This window comes from Musca domestica, unplaced genomic scaffold (genome assembly GCF_030504385.1).
Source record: "Musca domestica strain aabys unplaced genomic scaffold, Musca_domestica.polishedcontigs.V.1.1 1, whole genome shotgun sequence".
In the NCBI taxonomy this organism is placed as follows: domain Eukaryota; kingdom Metazoa; phylum Arthropoda; class Insecta; order Diptera; family Muscidae; genus Musca; species Musca domestica.
This window is the reverse complement of record NW_026712114.1, coordinates 11954180-11976326: the sequence shown is the minus strand read 5'-3', so window position 1 is coordinate 11976326 and position 22147 is coordinate 11954180. Positions and strand designations below refer to the sequence as shown.

Sequence of the window (22147 nt, the reverse complement as noted above, 5' to 3'; positions counted from 1 at the left end):
GTAGCAACAACCACTCTCTGATGACGGACGAGACAAGAGAGTGAGCGATAAAGTCTTGTAAGAGATTGCCTGGGTTTATTACCATTGTCAACCGAAAATATAATAAATTGTCATTTCGTATTGACGACATCAATCGGGAATGGGAATGAATGTATGTGTGTGTGTGTGTGTTCGGAGAAGAAGAAAATCTGCAATATTTCTTATCTTTGAAATATTTGTTGATCTGCTCTGTTTTCTTCTTCGTTTTTCGTTTGTCATGACTTAAACTATCAATAACAATTTATCATAACAAAATGGTAAAAGCAGAATGAAAGAGGAAACGAAAAAAGAAATTGAAGAAGGAAAACCAAAGGATATAAAATACGAAATCTTTCTACCAAATAAACACACACACACAACGACAAAAGCAGTGAAGCAGAAAGAGATTGAGTGGCACTTGGCGGTTTTCAAAAACACACACACTCACATACTAACTGGAACAGTAAATTTGTAACAAATAACGGCTCATTTCAAGGCAAGTTTTCCAGTGGTACTATCATATTCCGGAATTGGGCCTTTTCTATAAAAAAAATATAATTTTCAAATGAAATGGTTCGTGAATTTAAAGTCTTTATTTTAAGAGAGATTGGCCGTAAATAAATAGGCTCATGTAGTGAGTTTTTAACCTTGAATCTCTTTTTGGTAATTTTTTTATACAATTTTAGACCCTACAAAGTATATATATTCTTGATCAGCATACAATTCTATGTTGATTAAGCGATGTCCGTACTTCTATCCGTTTGATGTGAGTACTTCTATCACTCTAGCTTGCGAACGAAATGAAGTAGGTTGATAAAACTTATCTCAAATGTATGTATATTATGTCTGCAGAACTTTTGGCATTGAAAATGGGCCATGTAGGTTCACTTTTTGATATAGCCCCCATATAATGGTACCTCCCTTTTTTTCGGTATTTTGGTGATTTAAGCGACATTACTCACCAGAATTGTTTCAAATTTGGTATTTGAAGTTCGTATTGGATAATACATCCTAAAACAGAAAATTGTTTCTGCAGGTCCACGTCTTCGTATAGCCCCCATATAAGGGTGCCTCCCGATATTCGGTACTTTGATGATTTTAGCGACATTACTCACCAGAATTGTTTCAAATTTGGTATTTGAAGTTCGTAATAGATACTACAGCCTAAAACAGAAAATTGTCTTTGCAGGTCCACCTCTTCGTATAGCCCCCATATAAAGGTGCCTCCCGATATTCGGTACTTTGATTATTTTAACGACATTATTTACAGGAATTATTTCAAATTTGTTATTTGATGTTCGTAGTGGATGCTACAGCCTATGACAGGAGATTGTCTGTGCAGGTCCACGTCTTCGTATAGCCCCATATAACGGCACCTTCCGATATTCGCTATTTTGATGAATTTAGCGACATTATTCACCGGAATTATTTCAAATTTCATATTTAAAGTTCGAAATGGATACTACAGCCTAAAACAGAAAACTGTCTCTGCAGGTCCACGTCTTCCTATAGCCCCCATACAACGGTACCTCCCGATATTCGGTATTTTGATACTTTTAGCGACATTATTTGCCGGAATTGTTTCAAACTTGGTATTTAAAGTTCGTAATAAGTAATACATCCTAAAACAGAAAATTGTCTCTGCAGGTCCACGTCTTCGTATAGCCCCCATATAACGATACCTCCCGATATTCGGTATTTTGATGATCTTAGCGACAATATTCACCGAAATTGTTTCAAACTTGGTATTTGAAGTTCGTAATGGTTACTACAGCATAAGACAGAAAATTGTCTCTGCAGGTCCACCTCTTCGTAAAGGCCCCATATATCGGTACCTCCCGATATTCGGGTTTTTAATGATTTTAGGGACATTATTCACAGGAATTGTTTCAAATTTGATATTTAAAGTTCGTAATAGATACAACAGCCTAAAACAGAAAATTGTCTCTGCAGGTCCACGTCTTCGTATAGCCCCCATACAACGGTACCTCCCGATATTCGGTACTTTGATGATTTTATCGACATTATTCACAGGAATTAGTCCAAATTTGATATTTAAAGTTCGTAATAGATAATACATCCTAAAACAGAAAATTGTCTCTGCAGGTCCACGTCTTCGAATAGCGCCCATATAACGGTACCTCCCAATATTCGGTATTTTCATGATTTTAGCGACATTATTTGCCAGAATTGTTTCAAACTTGGTATTTAAAGTTCATAATGGTTACTACAGCCTATGACAGAGAATTGTCTGTGCAGGTCCACGTCTTCGTATAGTCCCCATACAACGGTGCCTCCCGATATTCGGCATTTTAATGATTTTAGCGACATAATTTGCCGGAATCGTTTCAAACTTGGTATTTGAAGTTCGTAATGGATACTACAGCCTAAGACAGAAAATTGTCTGTGCAGGTCCACGTCTTCGTATAGCCCCCATATAACGGTACCTCCCGATATTCGGTACTTTGAAGATTTTAGCGACATTATTCATGGGAATTTTTTCAAATTGGATATTTAAAGTTCGTAATGGTTACTACAGCCTGTGACAGAAAATTGTCTGTGTAGGTCCACGTCTTCGAATAACCCCCATATAACGGTACCTCCCGATATTCGGTATTTTGATGATTTTAGCGACATTGTTTGCCGGAATTGTTTCAAACTTGGTATTTAAAGTTCGTAATAGATACAACAGCCTAAAACAGAAAAATCGTCTCTGCAGGTCCACGTCTTCGTATAGCCCCCATACAACGGTACCTCCCGATATTCCGTATTTTGATGATCTTAGCGACAATATTCATCGGAATTGTTTCAAACTTGGTATTTGAGGTTCGTAATGGATACTACAGCCAAAGACAGAAAATTGTCTAATAAAACAGCCACATTCGGTATTTTTAGGATTTTGACAGAATTTTTAACGGATATTATCGTTTTTGAGAATTGCCAAATTCGTTCCATATGGTGGAGAGTATTCAAAGTTCGGCCCGGCCGAATTTACAGTTTTAATTTTTTTTTGTTTTAATTTAATTGAACTCACAGCCTTGTGCTCTATATTCGTAATAAGTCTTTTTTGCTTTTTAATTTTTGAGGAAATTTCCACCTATAATGCTGAAGATAGTTCATTGATTTCCAAGTTTTTGTTGGTTACAAGTCTACTTCTGAAGTTTGAAGTTTAGTCCTTTATGACAAGACTGTGTGGTATCCTGTTTACGTCAAGAGTACCTCTATCAATACCAGAAAATCCCTCATTGTCATTACCTCCTTGGCATGGCATGTATTTCAATGCCAAATTTAAAATCAATTTAAAATGCTTTGGAATTTATTTTCAATTTTAATACCCTACATTAATAATAGGAAATTTTCAAATTTCCTCCTACGACAATTCCCCAAAACATTTTAAAACTGGCGGCTTTGGTTCATAATTAAGTCACCACTATTAAAAGTTGAATGAAAAAAACAATAAGAAAAAAGTAATGAAAAACCAAGCTATTCAACCCTCCGAGTAAATCAACCCCTTTCTCAAGCATGTGTGGCCTAAATTACGATACGATGGACGACCTTGTTTTAAACTAAAAATCAAAAAAAAAAAAAAAAAAAAAAAAAAAACAAACAACCAACAATAACTCCAACAATCACTGTTTAGGAATCAAATATTACTGAATCTCAAATAGAGGACCTGTGAGTGATATCACAACATCCTACAGTGAAGGTGAACCAAAGGGCATGTTTATTATTATGTATAGTTTTACCAAAACGAACTACCTATCAAAAAACAAACATTCCTACTTACAAACATACGTTTGCTTTAAACTAATATTAAAATTTCTTATCAGTTTTATTTTCATTGTTTTTGTTTCTTGTAAATGGGAAAACCGCAAAGTCCGTAGCTATTTTGATTTTTCCTCCAAAAAGGAAAAACAAGAAGAAAATCCAAGGAACAGAAACATTAAATCAATGACAACGAAACGTTGTAAGCGTGTGTAAGAGAAATGTGTGTGCTAGAGTGTGTGTGTGTGTTGGTATATTAAAATTGCTGTGATGTTTGTCCAACTTGTATTTCCTTTGTCGTCGTCGTTACATTTTCATACACATGCACCGAGTACATACATACCTATCGTACATCTGAGTCCGAAGGTATGTATTTTGTTGTTTCTTCTCAGTTTACTGATAAGAATTTTCATTCCGTTTTGTTGCTGTGGAAGAATTTTCATTTGTAATCTCAGTGCACACTCTCACTGTGTCTCATATGGAAAAATTACCCTCTCGCTCTCTTCTGAAATGTTTCTTGTGTTTTCTCATATTTCTCTCTAACTGTAATTTTCTCTCTCTCCATGCTTAATTCGTATGTGTATTGTTATTTTTCCTTTAAGTTTTTACATAATTCTGGGTTGTTTACATTGCTGCATGAAAATGTGGGTTTCGGAGAGTGATGTGTTTTTTGTAGGTGGTTGCGATTGAGCTATTCTCATTCGTTTAAGAGTAGAGTTGCCATCACGAAATTAGAGAGTTGTTTTTATGCGGAAAATATTTAGTCAATTCTGTTTCAAGTGGACCATAAGGGCCACGTATCGGTGAGAGTGGATGCTTCGAACTTACAAATTTTGTATAAATCTTAATATTGCTAATAGAATCCTTTACGTTGTGGTTAAGCGATCATTTAGAATTAACACCCTAATATTTTGCACGAGGGTCACTCATGATAAGCAAAGTTTGGTTTTTTTTTAGAAAATTGCTGCACGAGAAGGTATTAAATATGCTAAAATTAAGATTATATGGGATATCAGGGTGAGAGGAACCCAAATTTAGAGGGACACGGGCTGAGTGTAGTCTTTGAGAGAGAACCCGTAAAAACGAAGTTTGAATGGACCGAACTTTTTATAATTTCTGATTCATAGGGGGACATATAATTTTATGCAGATCAAGAATAGCAGTGCGCGACTTCGCCTCAAAAGGTCCATCCATATTGGCAAACTCTCTCCTATATTATTTTCTTAACAGAACACGTATTTTGATAATAAAATTCAATTATTTTTTTCAATTATGTTTGACAGTGAAACAAAACACGAAACTTACGTGAGCTTTTAAATCAGTGTTACCAAGATGATAATAGCAAAATAATCTATATGTTGTCTTTACAAGTTGTCCATGTTATGGACAAAAAATCATTGGTGAGATAAAAGAACTGCAACCAACTTCAGACTGCTGTCATTTCAAAGCCACTCGTCCGACAGCTGTTTAAATTTTTCCAGTGACAGCTCATTATATTGTTTGCAAACGTACCAAATCATTTAGGTGAGAATTTTCCAGAAAAAAAGTTATTCGTGATGGTATTCAAGGGTGATAGTGTGATTTCTTTATATTTGGCTGCAAACCAACAAGTGGCTATCGTTAGATCACTCCAGTATTTAAATGTGAATAAATATTTTGTGTCTCGTACCATCGCTCGTTACCGAGATACTGATAGCGTAGCCCAAAATCAAGGAAGGAAGACAGAAGAAAACAGCAACATAAGCAGAAATGGTTCGAAAAGTAAAGAAGCGACTTGGACGAAACCCGCGTCACAGTGGCCGAAAAATGGCTCGTGAGCTGAACATAGTGCAATATTCCATTCGGCAAATATTGAAAATGAGCTCGGGCTAAAGCCAAAAAAAAAAAAATGCAAGAACTTACACCGCAACAGAAAGAAAATAGACTCAAAAGAGCTAAAGAGTTGCTTCGCTTGGCCGAAAGTGGTGAACTGCCAAATTTGGGTTTCTCCGTCTCCGATGAGAAAACATTCTTTGTCCAGCAGTTGGTAAACAAACAAAATGATCGTGCCAAAGAGGACAGCTGAAATTGTGCACCTTCGGTTGTCCACCAGAACTCAAGCGCCGGCCATGGTGATGGTGTGGGCCGCCATAACAGCCGAAGGTCGCTCTTTGGTCGTATTAATCGATCATAATAAATGTCGAATATTACCTCGAAAATATTCTGGAGGTTGTATTAAAGCCTTGGGAACGCAAACATTTTGTCCGGAAACCTTGGATATTTCAACAGGACTCAGCACCAAAGGTTTCTCGCTTTATTTCCAGCGCACAATGACCACCAAAATCTCCGGATACCAATTCGTTGGACTATTGTGTCTGCAGTATCTTGGAAAGCAAGGTTTGCACTAAAAAATACCAAAGTGTCGATCACCTCAAGCAGAATGGGCCAAAATACCGAAGAGCAACAAATTCGAACAAATTTGAAGTTATTCTAAAATTTGATGTTATTTCCGACATGTTTTGCTTTCATTCAATAAAATTAAGAAAGGTAAAAATTAGGCGTCTGACTTTGTTGAAGTTGTTTTATCTAACCCTCTATATTCAGTAGAACTTAAAAGGACGGATGTATGCCATAAATAATATATTTGCACGACAAAAACCAAATAAAAAACTAGACTTTCCAGACATAAATGGGATTAATAATCACACATTGACAGTACATAAACCGAACTTTAAGGATAAATATATATTCGTACGAGAGAACAACTACAAAAGACGATTTATTTTAGAAGTGGTACATAACATAAATGTAACTTCGGAAAAAAGAATGAATTATAAAACTGATACGGACCATTGTGCACATATTTGTAGAAAATATAGTACATAAGCACAGATGGAAGAAAACTTAGTTCCACTTTGAAGTTAAATTAGATTGGACGTTTTCCTCCATGTACAATTTTCTGTCATAGGCTGTAGTATCCATTACGAACTTCAAATGCCAAATTTGCAACCAACTCCGGTAAATAATGTCGCTAAATTCATCAAAATACCGAATATCGGGAAGTGCCGTTATATGGGTGCTATATGAAGGCATGGACCTCCAAATACAATATGCTATAGAATGCTGATCAAGAATATATATACTTTGTGGGGTCTAAAATGTATATTTCGAGGTGTTACAAACGGAATGAAAAACTTAATATACCCTCCATATTATGGTGGAGGGTATAATAAAAAAAATTGAATTTGATAACAATCATATATTGCATGAAGGACAATTGTTTGCTAAGTGTACGAGTTTCGCTTGGAGATATTATGTCTACTGCGTCCTTTATGTTGGAGGATATAAAGGCCGGACTGGTCGTATTTGCAATTGTTTATAATTGAATGTAATATGAAGTGATTCCAATTCACAGTATTGACCCATTTTATTTATTTCCAAACAGTGAATGCGGTAACACTGTTCCATTGTGTTTTCCCTCCAATCTCTTTGTTTTTCCTCTCCAACCATTTAATTCAACTGACTACAATTGATTGTTATGAAAATCCAATTGGAATTTCTCATTACTGTGTGTTTGTGTGTGGGAAAATATTATGCTCTTCTCTCTCACAGTGTCCAATTTACGTGATTTGCCCTGGATTTTTTAATGGTTTTTTAAATGGAATGTCAGAGAGCGAGAGAGAGGCTGAGAGTTTGGCTACAAGAGAGTGAGAACCATCTTATAGATACAATTGTATCTTTTGGGTTAACCAGAGGCAATAACTAAACGAAAAAAAAAGATACAAGAAAAAAGAAATGTTTCAAAGAGAGCGAGAGAGAGAGAGCATATCATAAAAACGAGGTGGTCGTTTGTGGCGGCCCAACATGCGTACATACCCACACTCGTGCACACACAGAGAGATATTTGAATTAAATACCAGTACATATTTAATTGTTGTGCTTGTTTTGTGGGGTTTTGCTGCTGCTGCTATCTGTGCCTGGTAAAGAGCCAAACTCTAAGTGGAATACATACACTGTACAGAGAGAGAGAGAGAGAGTATCTGTGCCTGCATGGTGGGTTCGCCTGCTGTAGCGTTTGCGTTTCTCGCTCGCTCGCTCGCCCGTTCGTGTGTGCGCACTGTGAGTGAGTGTATGTATGTGTTTTTGTTGCTGTTATCTCTGACCCAACTATTTTACGTTTCAACTTGTTCATCATCTTTTGAAAAATTCTCATTTCAGTTGTGTGTTTCACATTGAAAACAACGGAGCAATCACAGAAATTATCCAAAATAAAATAATATTAAAAAAAAAACACTGCACTGCGAACGCACGACCAACCATCCAACAACCAACTCTACACAAGTAAAGAAGCAAAAGAAAGAAATAAGAAAAAAATCATTATATATAGAAATGTAGATATATACAACAACGACAACAAATAAATTAAATTAACAACAATAAATAATAGACCTAGAAGCAAAGAAAAGAAAAAAAGAAGAGAAAAACAAAAAAAAAAAAAAAAAAAAAATAAAACAAAAACAAGAATTTGAAGAAAAGAATTAACCCAACACAACAACAGCAGCAATACCAACGTGCTTACATTAACCGATTTTTTTCTGGTTCTCTTTCGATTTATTTTCATTACGTTTCGTTAACGCGCTCTAATCTTTATGTGGCCAGAACACGACGGGCAATAAGAATAAAAAATAAATAACAAAAGCAATTTGAATGAGAATTTGTTAAGGAGAAAAAAAAAGTAAAAGAAAAATTTAAATGTTATTTCAATATTGTTTTGTATACCCAAAACCGTAATAGTGGAGTTGAGTCGCCAACTTTGTCATTACCGCCGTCCGTCGTCGTGGTTGTCGTTTTCTCTCTCTCACTCTCTCTCTCTCTGTTTCTCCCCAGCCACCATAGTGCTCCACCACTGGTACTGGTGGTATACGTACGTGTATATTGTGTCACATTTTTTAATCTTTGGAGTGTTGTTTTCCCCCCTCTCCACTCCACTCCTCTTCGTTTCTTCTACTTCTAGTTGTTTTTGTTATTAGTTAGTCAGTTTATTTTTTACATACGGGAGTCACATCGGAATGCTACGTAACGTAACTTGGGGAGAAAAAAAGTTATAAAACGCTATTTCGAATCGAATTTAAAATCGTGGTGACTACGCGGGTTTTTCTTTCTGCTTCTTCTTATTCTGCTGCTGCATTCGAATTGTTCAATTTTTAATCTGTAACGGAGTCGTCGTCATTATCATTACCGTCATCATCGCAACGTCCACCACCACCACCAACCAGCCCAACAACAACTACAACAACCACAATACCAGCAATTTCTCTGCTCGTTGTCGTCGTCATCGTCACATATAAAAAAAAAAAAATAAAAATTGAGAAAAAAAAATAAAATATTGAAATAAAAAAAAAATCGTTGGTTTATAGCAACAACAACTACGTGTGTATCCCAAAGTGTGTTTAACTCTGTGTGTACCAGTGTGTGTGTGTGTGACCAAAGAAAATTGAGATAAATTTTGTTCGCCACTTCTAATTAGAAAAAAAAATCAAAAATTTATTTAAATAATAAAAAAAACAACAACAATAAAAACCCCATGAATAATTATAAAAAGTGTTGAATATTTTAATTTTTTTTTATTTTTTTTTTTAAATATTTGTTAAGAAAATATTTAAAATAATACAACAATATAAACCCCAATGAATAATTGAAACAAGTGTCTAAATTTTTATTTTATTTTTTTTTTGAAATTCTTTACTCAACCAAACAAACCCGTTTCTTCTAACTTCCAGATTTCAAATAAAACCAAAATCTAAACAAAAAAAATACAAGCAAAACAAAAAATCATAAAAAAACGTGTTTTTTTCTGAAAAAAATCGTTACCAAAACGCAAACGACGAGTGAAAAAGCCAAAAGTCAAATCTAATCAACCAAATAATAAAAATAAAATTTGTTTGAACAAGATAAACAGCAAAAGTGAGTTTCCCCCCCTTACTTCAAAAATAAAATATTTTCAAAAATATTAGCTGTAGTTTTGTTAAGCATTATTTTTATAAGTTATCTACTTGTTTTTAAGGGTCTTTAGTCTAATCCACCTGAGTAGCTAAAAAGAAAAAATCCGAAAAATCTGTTATAAAAAACGTGTTTCAATCCAAACACCACTAAAATCTCACAAAACCCAACTGAAAGAAAAAAAAAACCTAAACATAACACCTCTTTCTCTCTCGCTCTCTTCTCCCATCATATCTTGTTGTTTTTTTATTTTTCTGTGTGTTTTGTTCATTATCAGTTGTTGTTGCATTTATTTTCATTTGGATTGGGGTTCTTTTGTTTAATAATTGTTTGTTGTTGTTTTCGTTATTAGTACAAAACTCTCCAACTTTAGACTGACTTTCTTTCTTTACTTTTTTATGCTCTTCTTCTTTTGAGTCTTGAATATTTACATACTTGTATTTAGTTTGTATTTCCTCATTCTTTCCCCCCTTCTACTTAACGTCTTGATCTTGCTGCAAACCCCATTTTTCGAATTTTTTAAGTGGTTTATCTAGCGTTTTAATTAAGGTGCCCTATCTATAATGGATGTTGATGATCGACCTTAGTTGTGTCCACGTGAGAGTGGCATATTTACATATGTGTGTGTGTGTATTTCTTTATATGTATGTGTGAGTTGCAGTATTAGAAAACGATCAGAGGTATTTTTTTCGTCCAGGGAGAAGGTTTTGGCAAGGAGAAAGGTTAGGATCAAAGAAATATTCTAAATATGGACAAAAATTATTAAACATTTAAGTTAAATCAAGAAAATGGCGCCCAACGTAGGTTCCAATGGCAAAAAGTAATCAAAGAATTTATTTATCTAGCGTTTTAATTAAGGTGCCCTATCTATAATGGATGTTGATGATCGACCTTAGTTCTGTCCATGTGAGAGTGGCATATTTACATATATATGTGTGTGTGTATTTCTTTATATGTATGTGTGAGTTGCAGTATTAGAAAACGAGGAGAGTAATTTTTTTTCGTCCAGGGAGAAGGTTTTGGCAAGGAAAAAGCTTGGGATCAAAGAAATATTCTAAATATGGACAAAAATCATTAAACATTTAAGTTAAATCAAGAAAATGGAGCCCAACGTAGGTTTCAATGGCAAAAGTTATCAAAGAATTATAATGCAGGAGACGTATTTTGTTAGAGCGGATTTTCAAAACGAAAAATAATTTGAAAGATGTTTTAAATTCACCATATTGAGAAGATTGGCGCCCAACGTGAAAATTAGTTACAGCAACAATCGTGGAATTGGCATTTCAAAATATAAACTAAATTCAACATATTGTGCAGATTGGCACCCAATATGAATTTCAATTAGAGAAACAATCGTGGAACTGAGACCTGGACAAAAATTATTAATAATTTAAGTTAAATCAGGGAAATGGCGCCCATCGAAGGTTCCAATGGCAAAAGTAATGAAAAAATTATAATGCAGAGGACGTATTTTGTTAAAGCGGGTTTTAAAAACGAAAAATAAATTGAAAGATGATGGAAATTCGCGATATTGAGCAGATTGGCGCCCAATGTGAATATCAGATATAGAAACAATCGTGGAATTGTAATACAATAATCAGGTTTTTTTCTTTAGCATTTCAAAATATGAACTAAATGCAATATATTGAGTAGATTGGCGCCCAACGTAGGTACCAATTACTAACAAAAAAAAATGATAGAATTGTAATACAGAATCCGTAATTTGTTAATACAGTATTTCAAAATTTAAATAACATGATAAATAAATGCTGCAACTTAGATTTCAATGGCAGTAGTGATAGAATTCTGATACATCCAAAAGACGTCTTCATACGTTATTTACAAAATTTAGATAAAAAATAATAACAATTTAAATAAAATGATAAATGTAAATAAAATATTTTTTTCGTTTGTATGTTTCAACGTCTTCTTCCACTTCTGGGTACATGTTTAATGTTTCAAGTCAAATCATTAGCCTTCGTAGGCAGGTAACTTCTTGGTCTCTTTACTCCAAATAGTTTTATTTCAATATTTGATGGATTGGCGCACAACAATAAATTCGTTGCATATTGGACGCTTCAACGCATATTGGACGCTTCAATGCTGTGTACGATTAAAATCCATAATTATTTTAAATACTAGTTAACCATGGCCTCCAATTCTTATGTTGGTCTCTTCATAGAAATTAATATGAATCCAGAATTGGAAGAATGGCGCCCAATCATTGGCAATTTTCAAAAAAGAATACAATCCTTTAAAAATTCTGTTAAAGTCTGTTAAAGTAGCCGTTATATTAGGGTCTATACGAAGACGTGGATCTGCATAGGCAATTTTTTGTCATAAGCTATTACAATATTCAAATGCGAAACTTGAAAAAATCGGATAATGTAGCTAAAATCATCAAAATATCGAATATAGGGAGGTACAATTTAGTCATAGGCTGTAGTATTCATCACGAACTTCAAATACCAAAATTTTAAACAATTCCGGTGAATAATATCACTAAAATCATTAAAGTGCCGAATATCGGCAGGAACCTTTATATGGGGGCTATACCGAAACGTGAACCTACATGGCTTATTTTCAACAACAAAAGTCTTGCAGACACAATATACATTTGAGGCAAATTTTATCAACCTAGTTCATTTCGTTCGGATGCTAGAGCGATTTCCACAGACGGACCGACATCGCTAAATCGACATAGAATTTTATGCTGATCAAGAATATTTGGGGTCTGAAATGTATATTTTGTGGGGTCTAAAATGTATATTTCGAGGTTTTACAAACGGAATAACAAACTTAATATACCCTCCATACTAGGGTAGAGGGTATAAAATTAGGATGTTGATACAAAATAAAGAAAATATAAAACATAATTTTGAACGCAAGCGAAATGGCGACCAACGTGCGACCCTATCTTACGTATTTTGCCCCCAGCATTGATTCCATTGTTAAAAAAAATATTGTTTAGGATGTTTAATCAATCACTGAACCTCTTAAGCATAGTAACAATTTTAAACTCAAGGTTCGAATGGTGCCCAACATTTGGCACTGACTCAGAAATTTCTGGGGCTTTATTTATATGGAGAACCAAATTAATTCCAAGCAATAACTTTATTCCATTTTCACTGTCTTAATGTTCAGTTACAATAAAATATCTAAATTTCATAAAATGGCGCCCAACATGAAGTTATTTTTTCAAGTACATTTGTTCATAAAAAATAATACAGGAGCTAATGTATCGAAATATTTTTAACAAACCCCGACAAGTCTATGTATTAAAATATATACGAAATTATCAGTTTTCTTTAGGTTTTCTCTTTATAATTTTTATGTAATCCAGTATGGCGCTCAACTTGCGGCATAGGAAATAAAAAATGGGAAATTTTTAAAATGTTTAGAAAAATTTTCTGTGTGGTTCATAATTTTTATATTTCCTGACAGCAAAAAGATTTAATTATTTGGCGCCCAATGTGGGGCACAAATAAACATGTCACTGGAACTAAGAAATCCAAAAAAAAATATTATTTGGCGCCCAATGTGGGTCGCAACTGAAATATCACAGGAACTAAGAAATCAAAAAAAAAAAAAAAAAAATATTGAGAGACGTGTTTATATATTGAAAAGGATACAAAATTATTAGCATATTAGCCTTTTTTGGCATTTACACGCTCCAATTCCAGTGGCGCCCAACGTAGGAAATAACGCAATTATGGGAAATGATGAAATTTGGTCATTTTGAGACATTTTATCATACATTAGTTTTAAAAAGAATATTTTGTGAGCTTAATTTTTGAATTTTCTTTAAATTCGATATATATAGCAACTGTTTCTTCGGAAGAATTGACTCACAAGATTTTTTTAAATGTTTTCTCTTATTAGAATATTTTACACTTTCAATGTGGACAATGCTCTGAAAGGGCAAAATATTGATACTTTATTTAAATGATCTATTTTTTTCTCTCTCTCTCTTCCACTCGATGCCTCGTCAAATTCTCACTACAAAAGCAAATAAATCATTTCCCCAATACATCTTCAGGTGTCTATTGAAATTTGTTGGATTGCATTAGTATTTGAAATGATCTCAATCGACACTTGATTTTTATTTTCACATTGTTATTGTTATTCATTCCAATTTAATAGCAAATCTAAAAAGAAACGAGTTTTTGTTCTATATATTGTTTTTTATTAGTTAATTAAATACTTGTATTATTAGTAATTCAATAGAGGAAAATAAAGAAAAAGCAAAATTAATTTTTTTACTTTCTTACATTTGTGTGTGTGTCTGTCGATGCCGTGCAATGAAATGAGATCATATATTTCAGTTGAAATTGTTTTTGTATTGCTGGTGAATTTTTGCTCATTCGATTTTATTAATTTAATTTCGGTATTGAATATTTTTTGTTTTGTATGGAGAATATTGAAAAAAAAATTGTTGCTTCTTCAAACAAGTAAATAAATTGATTGTTATCGCTGTCGAGTGATAATTGTTAGATTTTATTATGAATATATGTATGTATGTTTATGTACATATATGTATACATATTTGTATTTCAATTTTGCATCTGGAGTAATTGAAAAATAACTAGCCAGCCGCCTAGCTTGTTTCACATAATTACCTTCATGTGTCACTTTTTGATAATATTGATTGACATACATATCTCACTTGTCTCTGTTTATCGGCATATGACTATGTTTGTATTTCACATTGGCAGAGGTGTTGCTCCCTTGTCAGTTGCCAATTATAAAAAAATCCACCTACAAAAAATAAACATATTCGACAAAATGTATTCATGTATCATAAATAAACTCAATGAAGCATAACATTTGCTTATACAATAAATAAAGCAAAAATCTGTATGGACATTTTGTAGGAAAAGAAAAAAAAAAGTTCTCCATTAAATATTATGGATAATACCTGAAAATCTAAGTAAAGATAAAAATTATCATCAAAATCTGTTTACTCTTCGTGTCGGAGAATTTCAGATGGATTTACTGAGTTTTTTTGTTTATCGAAATTAGAAAATAAATACAGAACTTTAATTATAGTTCAAAAGTGGCGCCCAACTGGGAAAAAATTCAAATTAGTGCTATAAATCACAAGAAAATTATCTGCTATAAAATAAACTATTGAAATGTGGCGCCCAACGTGGGGAAAATTAAAATTCATTGTATTGGACATATTTGTCTTCTTAAGTTGTTTTGACTACAATACTGCTATAAGTAAAAAAAGAAATTATCTGGTATAATATAACAAGTTTAAATTTGGTGCCCAACGTGGGTCACAAATGACAACAGTTGTCAATATTTTATATTTTTTGTAGAATTTTGTACCTCTAAAGCCTCGAAATTTTATATTGTAAACAACCTATTGAACTAATCTGTTTGTCTGGCGTCCAACGTGGGGCCCGTGAGAAGAGGTGACGAGATTTTTTATGGTGTTGAAATAAATTGCCCATTCTGTCCTTCTTTAGAAACATTGAAAACAATGGGATAATTTTTTTAGCAACATTTGAGACTGGCGCCCAACGTGGGATAAGAATATCATAGTAAATAAGTTTATATTAGAAAATGGTCTTGATAGGTAAATTTCAACAACATTTCTGAAACTTGGCGCCCAATATGGAACAAATTAATTCACATTCCTAAATAGCTTTACTTTGGGTGTAATTTTTCTTCAAAAAATTTTAATTGTTCTTTCGCTTTTACGCCCAACGTGGTTCATTATTAAAAAAATCATAGGAAAATATAAAAAGGGTTTTCATAGGTTTTACATTATCTATCGTTTTATTTTTTCGTTGAATATTCAATAAGAAAGTATAATATGGAGCAAAATAATTGGTATTCCTAAAAAAGTTTTACTTTGGTTGTAGTTTCTCTTCAAAAAATTTTAATTGAAAATTCAATAAGAAAGGTATATCAAAATTATAAAAAAAAATAAAAATGTGTGGTTTTATTGATCTAAACTTAGTTTATCGTTGGCTTCCTTTGTTAGGTATTGGGTTTGAATCTCATTTAGGTTGGTTTTGAATCTCATTTAGGTTGGACTTACAAAAGGGGACAAGGTAAATGCATGAATGCAAGGTGGAATTTTCTCATATATTGCCCTTTTTATTGGTCTTCTTTTCAGAAAGTATATCGGAGGCTTTCTTATTGAATTTTTTTTCTAGGGACTAGACTGGCGGCCAACGCAGGGTATTACAAATGAGGATATCCTATTGGGGTTTTTATGGAAAAAAATTCCTTTTATGCTCATTTTGCCCTTTGAATAATATATAATATTGCGGCTTGGCGCCCAACGTGGAAGCACATACATAAATCGAATGAATCTAAGATTATGTATTTTTTTACATGATTTAGGCATCATGAGTCTTTTTAAGTTAAGTCCTAAATTATCGACGTAGGCAGTCCCCCTAGAATTTTAATGAGTTTCACACTTGAAGATCTGTTGGCAGATGTGAATACTGATTCAGCAGCCATTTTATTTTCAACAATAATAAATTAATCTACTTTGAAATAGATGGCTACTTACAAATATTAAATGTTAAAATTGGCGCCCAACGTGTGAAGCGTGAACTAAAATTACATGGTTGTACAGGGTTGCCCATATTCGACGGACCCATCTGGCAACGCCATAACTTTTGACATAGATGTCACATCGCTTAATGACATACCGCGTTTGAAGCGTCAGTCCAAGCTGATTTTTACCATGAACCAATACACGCGCTCTGAAATAGTTGAAATTTACATTCAACAGAAGAAGTCAATTGTGAAAACTCAACGTCCTTTTAAAACATTAAACATGTAAGAAGTGTGCCTTCTAAGAACACCATTAAGAGTTTATACGAAAAATTTTCGACTGGTAAGGCCAACGTGGGACTCAATCAATTAATACGAAATTATATCCTCGAAGAGTGGCGCCCAACGCGCATAAGTTACTGGGAAAGCTGTCTGCAATTAATGAACAGTTCTAACTTCTCTTCGCTTTGAATGCATTTTCCAAAAGTTCGAGTATTCAATTGCATCGTTTCTCAATCTGAAGAATAAAGTCATTGAAAACTACATATAAGTGCTTCATTAGAAGAGCTTACATCGATTGCCATTTATTTCTAAAAATCTGAATCACATCTAAGTTTACATCTGGCGCCCAACGTATATCATACCCTTATAGCAGTTTTGAATTGTCAGCTATTTCCAGTTTTATTTTCATTGCAATTTATTTCTAAAAATCTGAATCACATCTAAGATTACATCTGGGGCCAATCGTATGTATAAAATTCGGAATCACATCTAAGTTTACATCTGGCGCCCAACGTATGTCATACCCTTTTAGTAGTTTTGCATTGTCTGCTATTTCCGGTTTTTTTTCATTTGAAAAAGATAAACTCCAGAAACTACATAAAAAGTTTCAACTGTGGCGCCCAACGTGATGGCAAACTTAAAAATTAAATTAAAATAACAAATAACTATTCCTATCTTCATAGAATTTCGACCTCTAAACTCTGAAATAATGCAAACATGCTATCTATTGAGAAATATTTTCTATTCATTTGAAACAAAACATTTCTAGAAGCCAATGTAATGCGCAATACGTGTCTGATTTTCTACAGCAACAATGTTGTTAAATATTCAACATATTTAAGTTATTTCAGCTGCTTTGTAATGTAGGTTGCATAAAAATAATGTTTACGATTATGAGGCTCTGATCTTTATCCATTTTTTTTATAGTTGGACGTCATTGTTTTGATTTAGGAGCAGAAATATAGAAACAAACAGCAACAACAAAACATGTTTGTGTACATGTAAAATGACGCAGCATGTTGCCCTCAAAAGTTCAGGGGAATTGAGAAGTGGTAAACCTCTAAATTTACATATGTTTCCAATAAAAAAAATACAAACTTTATTTAAACTTTAATGTATGACATAATTCAAATGGCGCAGCAAGAATTTATTTATTTTTTTCAATGGGATTTCATACTAATTTTGAAAACATAAAAAATCCAATTTTTTTCAGTGATATTAGCCGTGTAACCCATATTAACCCCATTACAGCATCGGCCTTTGTTTGCTTCACCTCATATCACATCACATCAGCATTTTCAATGCTAACTTCTAAATAAAGCAGACCTTACACTCTTTTTATGTGATAGCTGCTTAGCTGTGCTCTACGACACCAAAGGCAATGTTTTCTTTTCATCACCATCACCATCCTCATCGTCGTTTCTTTGCTTTCTTTTTAGAGACTCACAACAACAACAAAAAAAGTTGTTTCTTCTTCTTTGTGTCACATCTAAAAGCAAAAGTGTATTTCACCTAAAGGCAAATGCCTTTGACAAGGAATCAAAATGCTTTCTGTTTCACACACACACACACGCACACCCATACACAAAGAGACGACCCGGGCATCTAAATTGAGCGACTGTCTGACACATATGTGCATACCACCATACCTCTGTATCGACGACGCAGAGTTGACCTATTTTCACGTTGCTCTATGCAGAATTCAATGCAGATTATAGCAGCGCACACATGCTAGCTAGCTAGCCTTAGAGGGGTTTTTGTTTTTTTATGAAAATTTTTTACGTCTCCTTCCATTTCGTTATTAGATGTTGTCGGGGTGAGGCAGGGCAAGGAAGTGGGGTCAAAAAAGTAAAGAAAAAAGTATAATCTAGAGTAGATTAATATATGCTTGTATCATTAACAGGAAAAGTTTATGGAGGAACGTGTGAGTCAGAGTGGGAGGGATAAGAGATTAAACGAACTATTATTTCTGATATACGACATTGTTTGAATATGAAACTCTTTTGGGCATCTCAAAACACTTTTAATTTGGATTATGGAACAAGGAGACACACTTTTTTTAGTTTAGCGTATGCTATAAATAGAATATTGAAAAATATGGACAATGTATATAAATTACGTATGTAAATGATTATATGATTTAAAGGTGGCGCCCAACATGGGGCACGCAAATATGTTAAGAATAACCTTAATTTTTTTTGGAGTTTTTGCATACATTCATCTTGATAGATTTTCAAACTTTGAAAATGAGATATGAATTGGCGTCCAACATAAGGCTGTAGTAGTATTAGTATATAGACTTCGTTATAATAGTTTGAAATTTCCGATAGAAGAAGGTTAGCAATTCACTTAAAGCCTTGGGTCTGGCAACAAATGAGGCATACATACAATAAAACAAGTAGGCAAAGGCTATAGACGTACGAGGCCGACTACCTACCACTACAACACTACAATATTTTTGAATTCCTTTTAAGTCCAAATCCATTTTGGAAGATTTTGTTTTTAAAATAATGTCGAAGAGCCCTGCCCAGATATTAACCTTAGATTTTTGATTCTATAAATGTACATCTTAAAAACAATAGGCTATAATTCTGACCCTAACCCCATGGAAAATTTTGTGAAGATCGGAGGATAATTGCGACATGTTTATAATACCCTCAAAACTTAGTGTTGCAGGATGTAAAAATTTAGAAAATTTATAATTCAAAAGTGAAGTCAAATTGAAAAAATCGCATGCGATAAAAATATGACAAAAATTAAAAAAGAATCGAACCCTCAATTTTTAGAATTGATGTGCATTGCGACAACCTGCCCAGCGGTTCTTGACTTGTAAGCCGAATAAATAAGACATATTTCTTTTACATACATACGAGTATTGTACCTATTTTACTATATATCCCATATCTTGACTATCAGCATCACTTTTATGGTCAGAAGGGCTTTTTAATGTATTTGTGATTTGGCTGCTATTAAAAATATTTGCGGTTTAGTGGAAATTTTCGTATTTTCTTACACAAAAGTTAGGGTCTAACCGCTAAATATTGTTGCCCAGTCCTAAACTCTAACTCCATGTAAGATTCCGCATCAATTGGTTCATAATTGTGGTCTGTAGAGCAACTGCAAAATCAGGAAATTGTTCTGTTTTTTGTCCATTTCAACCCCTAAATATTTTGCGATCATCTCCAAAATCAATAGGCTTATATTCTGACCCTAATCACATCTCAATTTTCAATTTCGTGAGGATCGGGCCATATACATATGGTAAAGAACTCATTGAATTATAAATAGATTCAGTTCTGGCGGTCAACGTGGGGCATAAATGCAAAGTTGTAGGAAATGAAACATTAATCAATATGTCATGGTGTCAGAACCGGATGTCTATTCAGTGGATTGTACAGCCAAAAATGGTCAAATGTGGCGCCCAACGTGAGACTTGGCTTGCTGTGAATACTATATTTATATAAATGTTATGAATCATCCCAGCTCTAGAAAAAAGCGGTTCAAAATTGGCGCCCAATTGGAGGCAGACTTAAAAGGAAGTGGTGGGGCTTGAAATGTATGCTCTGTCCAACATTAAATTATGCAATTGTGGCGCCTAACATGAATCGCAAACAAAAAGTCATAGAAAATGCTATTTTTTGGAAATGCATTTCAAAAGGGCAAAGAAATAGGTTTCTTAAAAAATACAATAGTCTCATATAGAAAAATACTAAGTAATCATAAAGGAGCCTAAAAAAGGAACAAAATATAAAAACAATTAAACAAATTCTTATGATCTCTGAGTATGGCGTCATCGTGTGGCACAAATCGTCTTAGGGTAGGCAAAAAAAGATTTCTTCGAAAGTCAATAGCCTCTCATTAAGTTAGACTTTTTCTGACAAACGTTAAAATTAAAAATAAAAACAATAATAACGCTTTTTAAATTATATCAATGTCTATGAGTATGGCGCCCAACGTGGGGAGCATTAATAGCTCTGTGGGAACTTACATATAGTTTTGAGAATATCCTGTAACAGAAACTTTAAATAGGTCTAAGTGTGCCGCCCAACGTGGGATACTGTAAAAGAGAGATAAAAAAATCTTCTGATAGAAGGTAAAAAGTAGACTTCTCTAAATTTTATAGATTGTTTTTTTTTTATAAATTGTTTTTTATCCCTGTGCTATAGTTCACTTCCAAAAAGGATGTACCTCTAAAATAACAATAATGCTCTCCAAAACGTGTCCTTGATTTCATAATTTATATAAAAATCATTCCATGCATCCCAAGGATAATCAATATCCGCCCTCCTTCTAGTCATATCCTTTTAATCCACTGCAGAATGAATGGCAATATTTCACATTCTATTCTTGTTGTTTCTTCACTTAAAAATAAAATATATATATTTATTTCTTTTATAGATATGAACATTTGCTTTATTGTTATTTTCTCGCACACACACTCGCTCTTGGGCACTTCAAGAGCCAGAAAATAACAAAAAAAAAAAAAATGCATATGCCATGAGTTTTTCATGCAAGTACGTATATTTGTGGCGCTGTATTACGTTTCGTTTTTGTTTGTTTGTTTCTTCTTTCTTTAGATTTGCAGTGGTGCTTGGTGGCTACGCCATCAATTTATAGAAAAAAACTGCTTAATGGTCAAGGCCATTCACCAATACTTGTGCAAACGCACGCTGTTAGCTTGGTTGGCTGTCAGACTTGCGATATGAATCTTTGTGTATTTGTTGTTGTTTGCAAAATACTCTTGTGCTTTCTACTTGCAAGCAATGCAGTGCAATGGTGTGTGTGTGTGTGCAAGTTTGACAAAAATGCAAAAAGCCAAATGAATATTATATATTCGTAAAAAGCACACACACACACACACACACACACCCATTCATACTTCCAAACACCCATATTCCATTTCATGACTTGGTGTAATCAGCAAAATAATTGTTGTTATTGTTCTTCGTACTGTCGGAAATAATATCGACCACTAGCCACTGGCTGGCTACATTCATTCCCTGATTGGAATAAATGGTAACCATTTGTTTTTCCAAAGAGGAAAAATTGAAAAGCAGTAATTCTTTCTGTTTTCATGGAAAGCTGGGAAAAAGGATACTAAATATTTAGCTTTCATCGTTCCACCCTGAAAAATTTGTATTTTTTCCCCGCTTCTGACCACTTTCCAGTCGTTTTGGTCAAATTTTGAATTCCATGTTCACTAGGTTAGGGTTCAAAATTTTGTAAGAAAAATGTGGATATTTTGTTAAACATGACGGAGAATCTTATCAGCCCTTGTATTTTTATCAGAGTTTGAGGGTTTCAGCTATTTTGGTTAAATTTTACATTTACATTTATTGGAGGTCTTATAGGCCATTTATTTTTAGGGGTCTTGAGATCCCATTTAATAATCCGCAGATAAGATGTATGTTCCGTTTTTTTTTTAATTTTTATGATTCAAAATAATTGCCAATATAGCGTCCAATGTGGGACGCAACTTCTAATACCATAAAATTGGTAAGAATTGGCAATATTGCATTAATGTGTTTTTTCTGATGATCCAGGTGGCGCCCAACGTTTACTATTTTTTAATTTTTTCACGATT

At 33.6% G+C, this 22147-nt stretch overlaps 1 protein-coding gene across 13 annotated transcripts in view; it reads left to right on the top strand.

Moving 5' to 3' along the window:
- LOC101897889 (RNA-binding protein Pasilla) overlaps positions 1-22147 on the top strand; it is a 209748-nt gene that overhangs the window by 70767 nt on the left and 116834 nt on the right. For 2 of the 13 annotated variants that reach the window (XM_059119095.1, XM_059119093.1), the window contains exons 1-2: positions 7959-8103; positions 9543-9726. The exons of 2 other annotated variants lie outside the window; for them this stretch is intronic. The gene's annotated coding sequence lies outside the window, so the exon portion shown is untranslated. 9 more of the 13 variants (XM_059119042.1, XM_059119113.1, XM_059119029.1 and 6 more) reach the window with 9 other exon arrangements.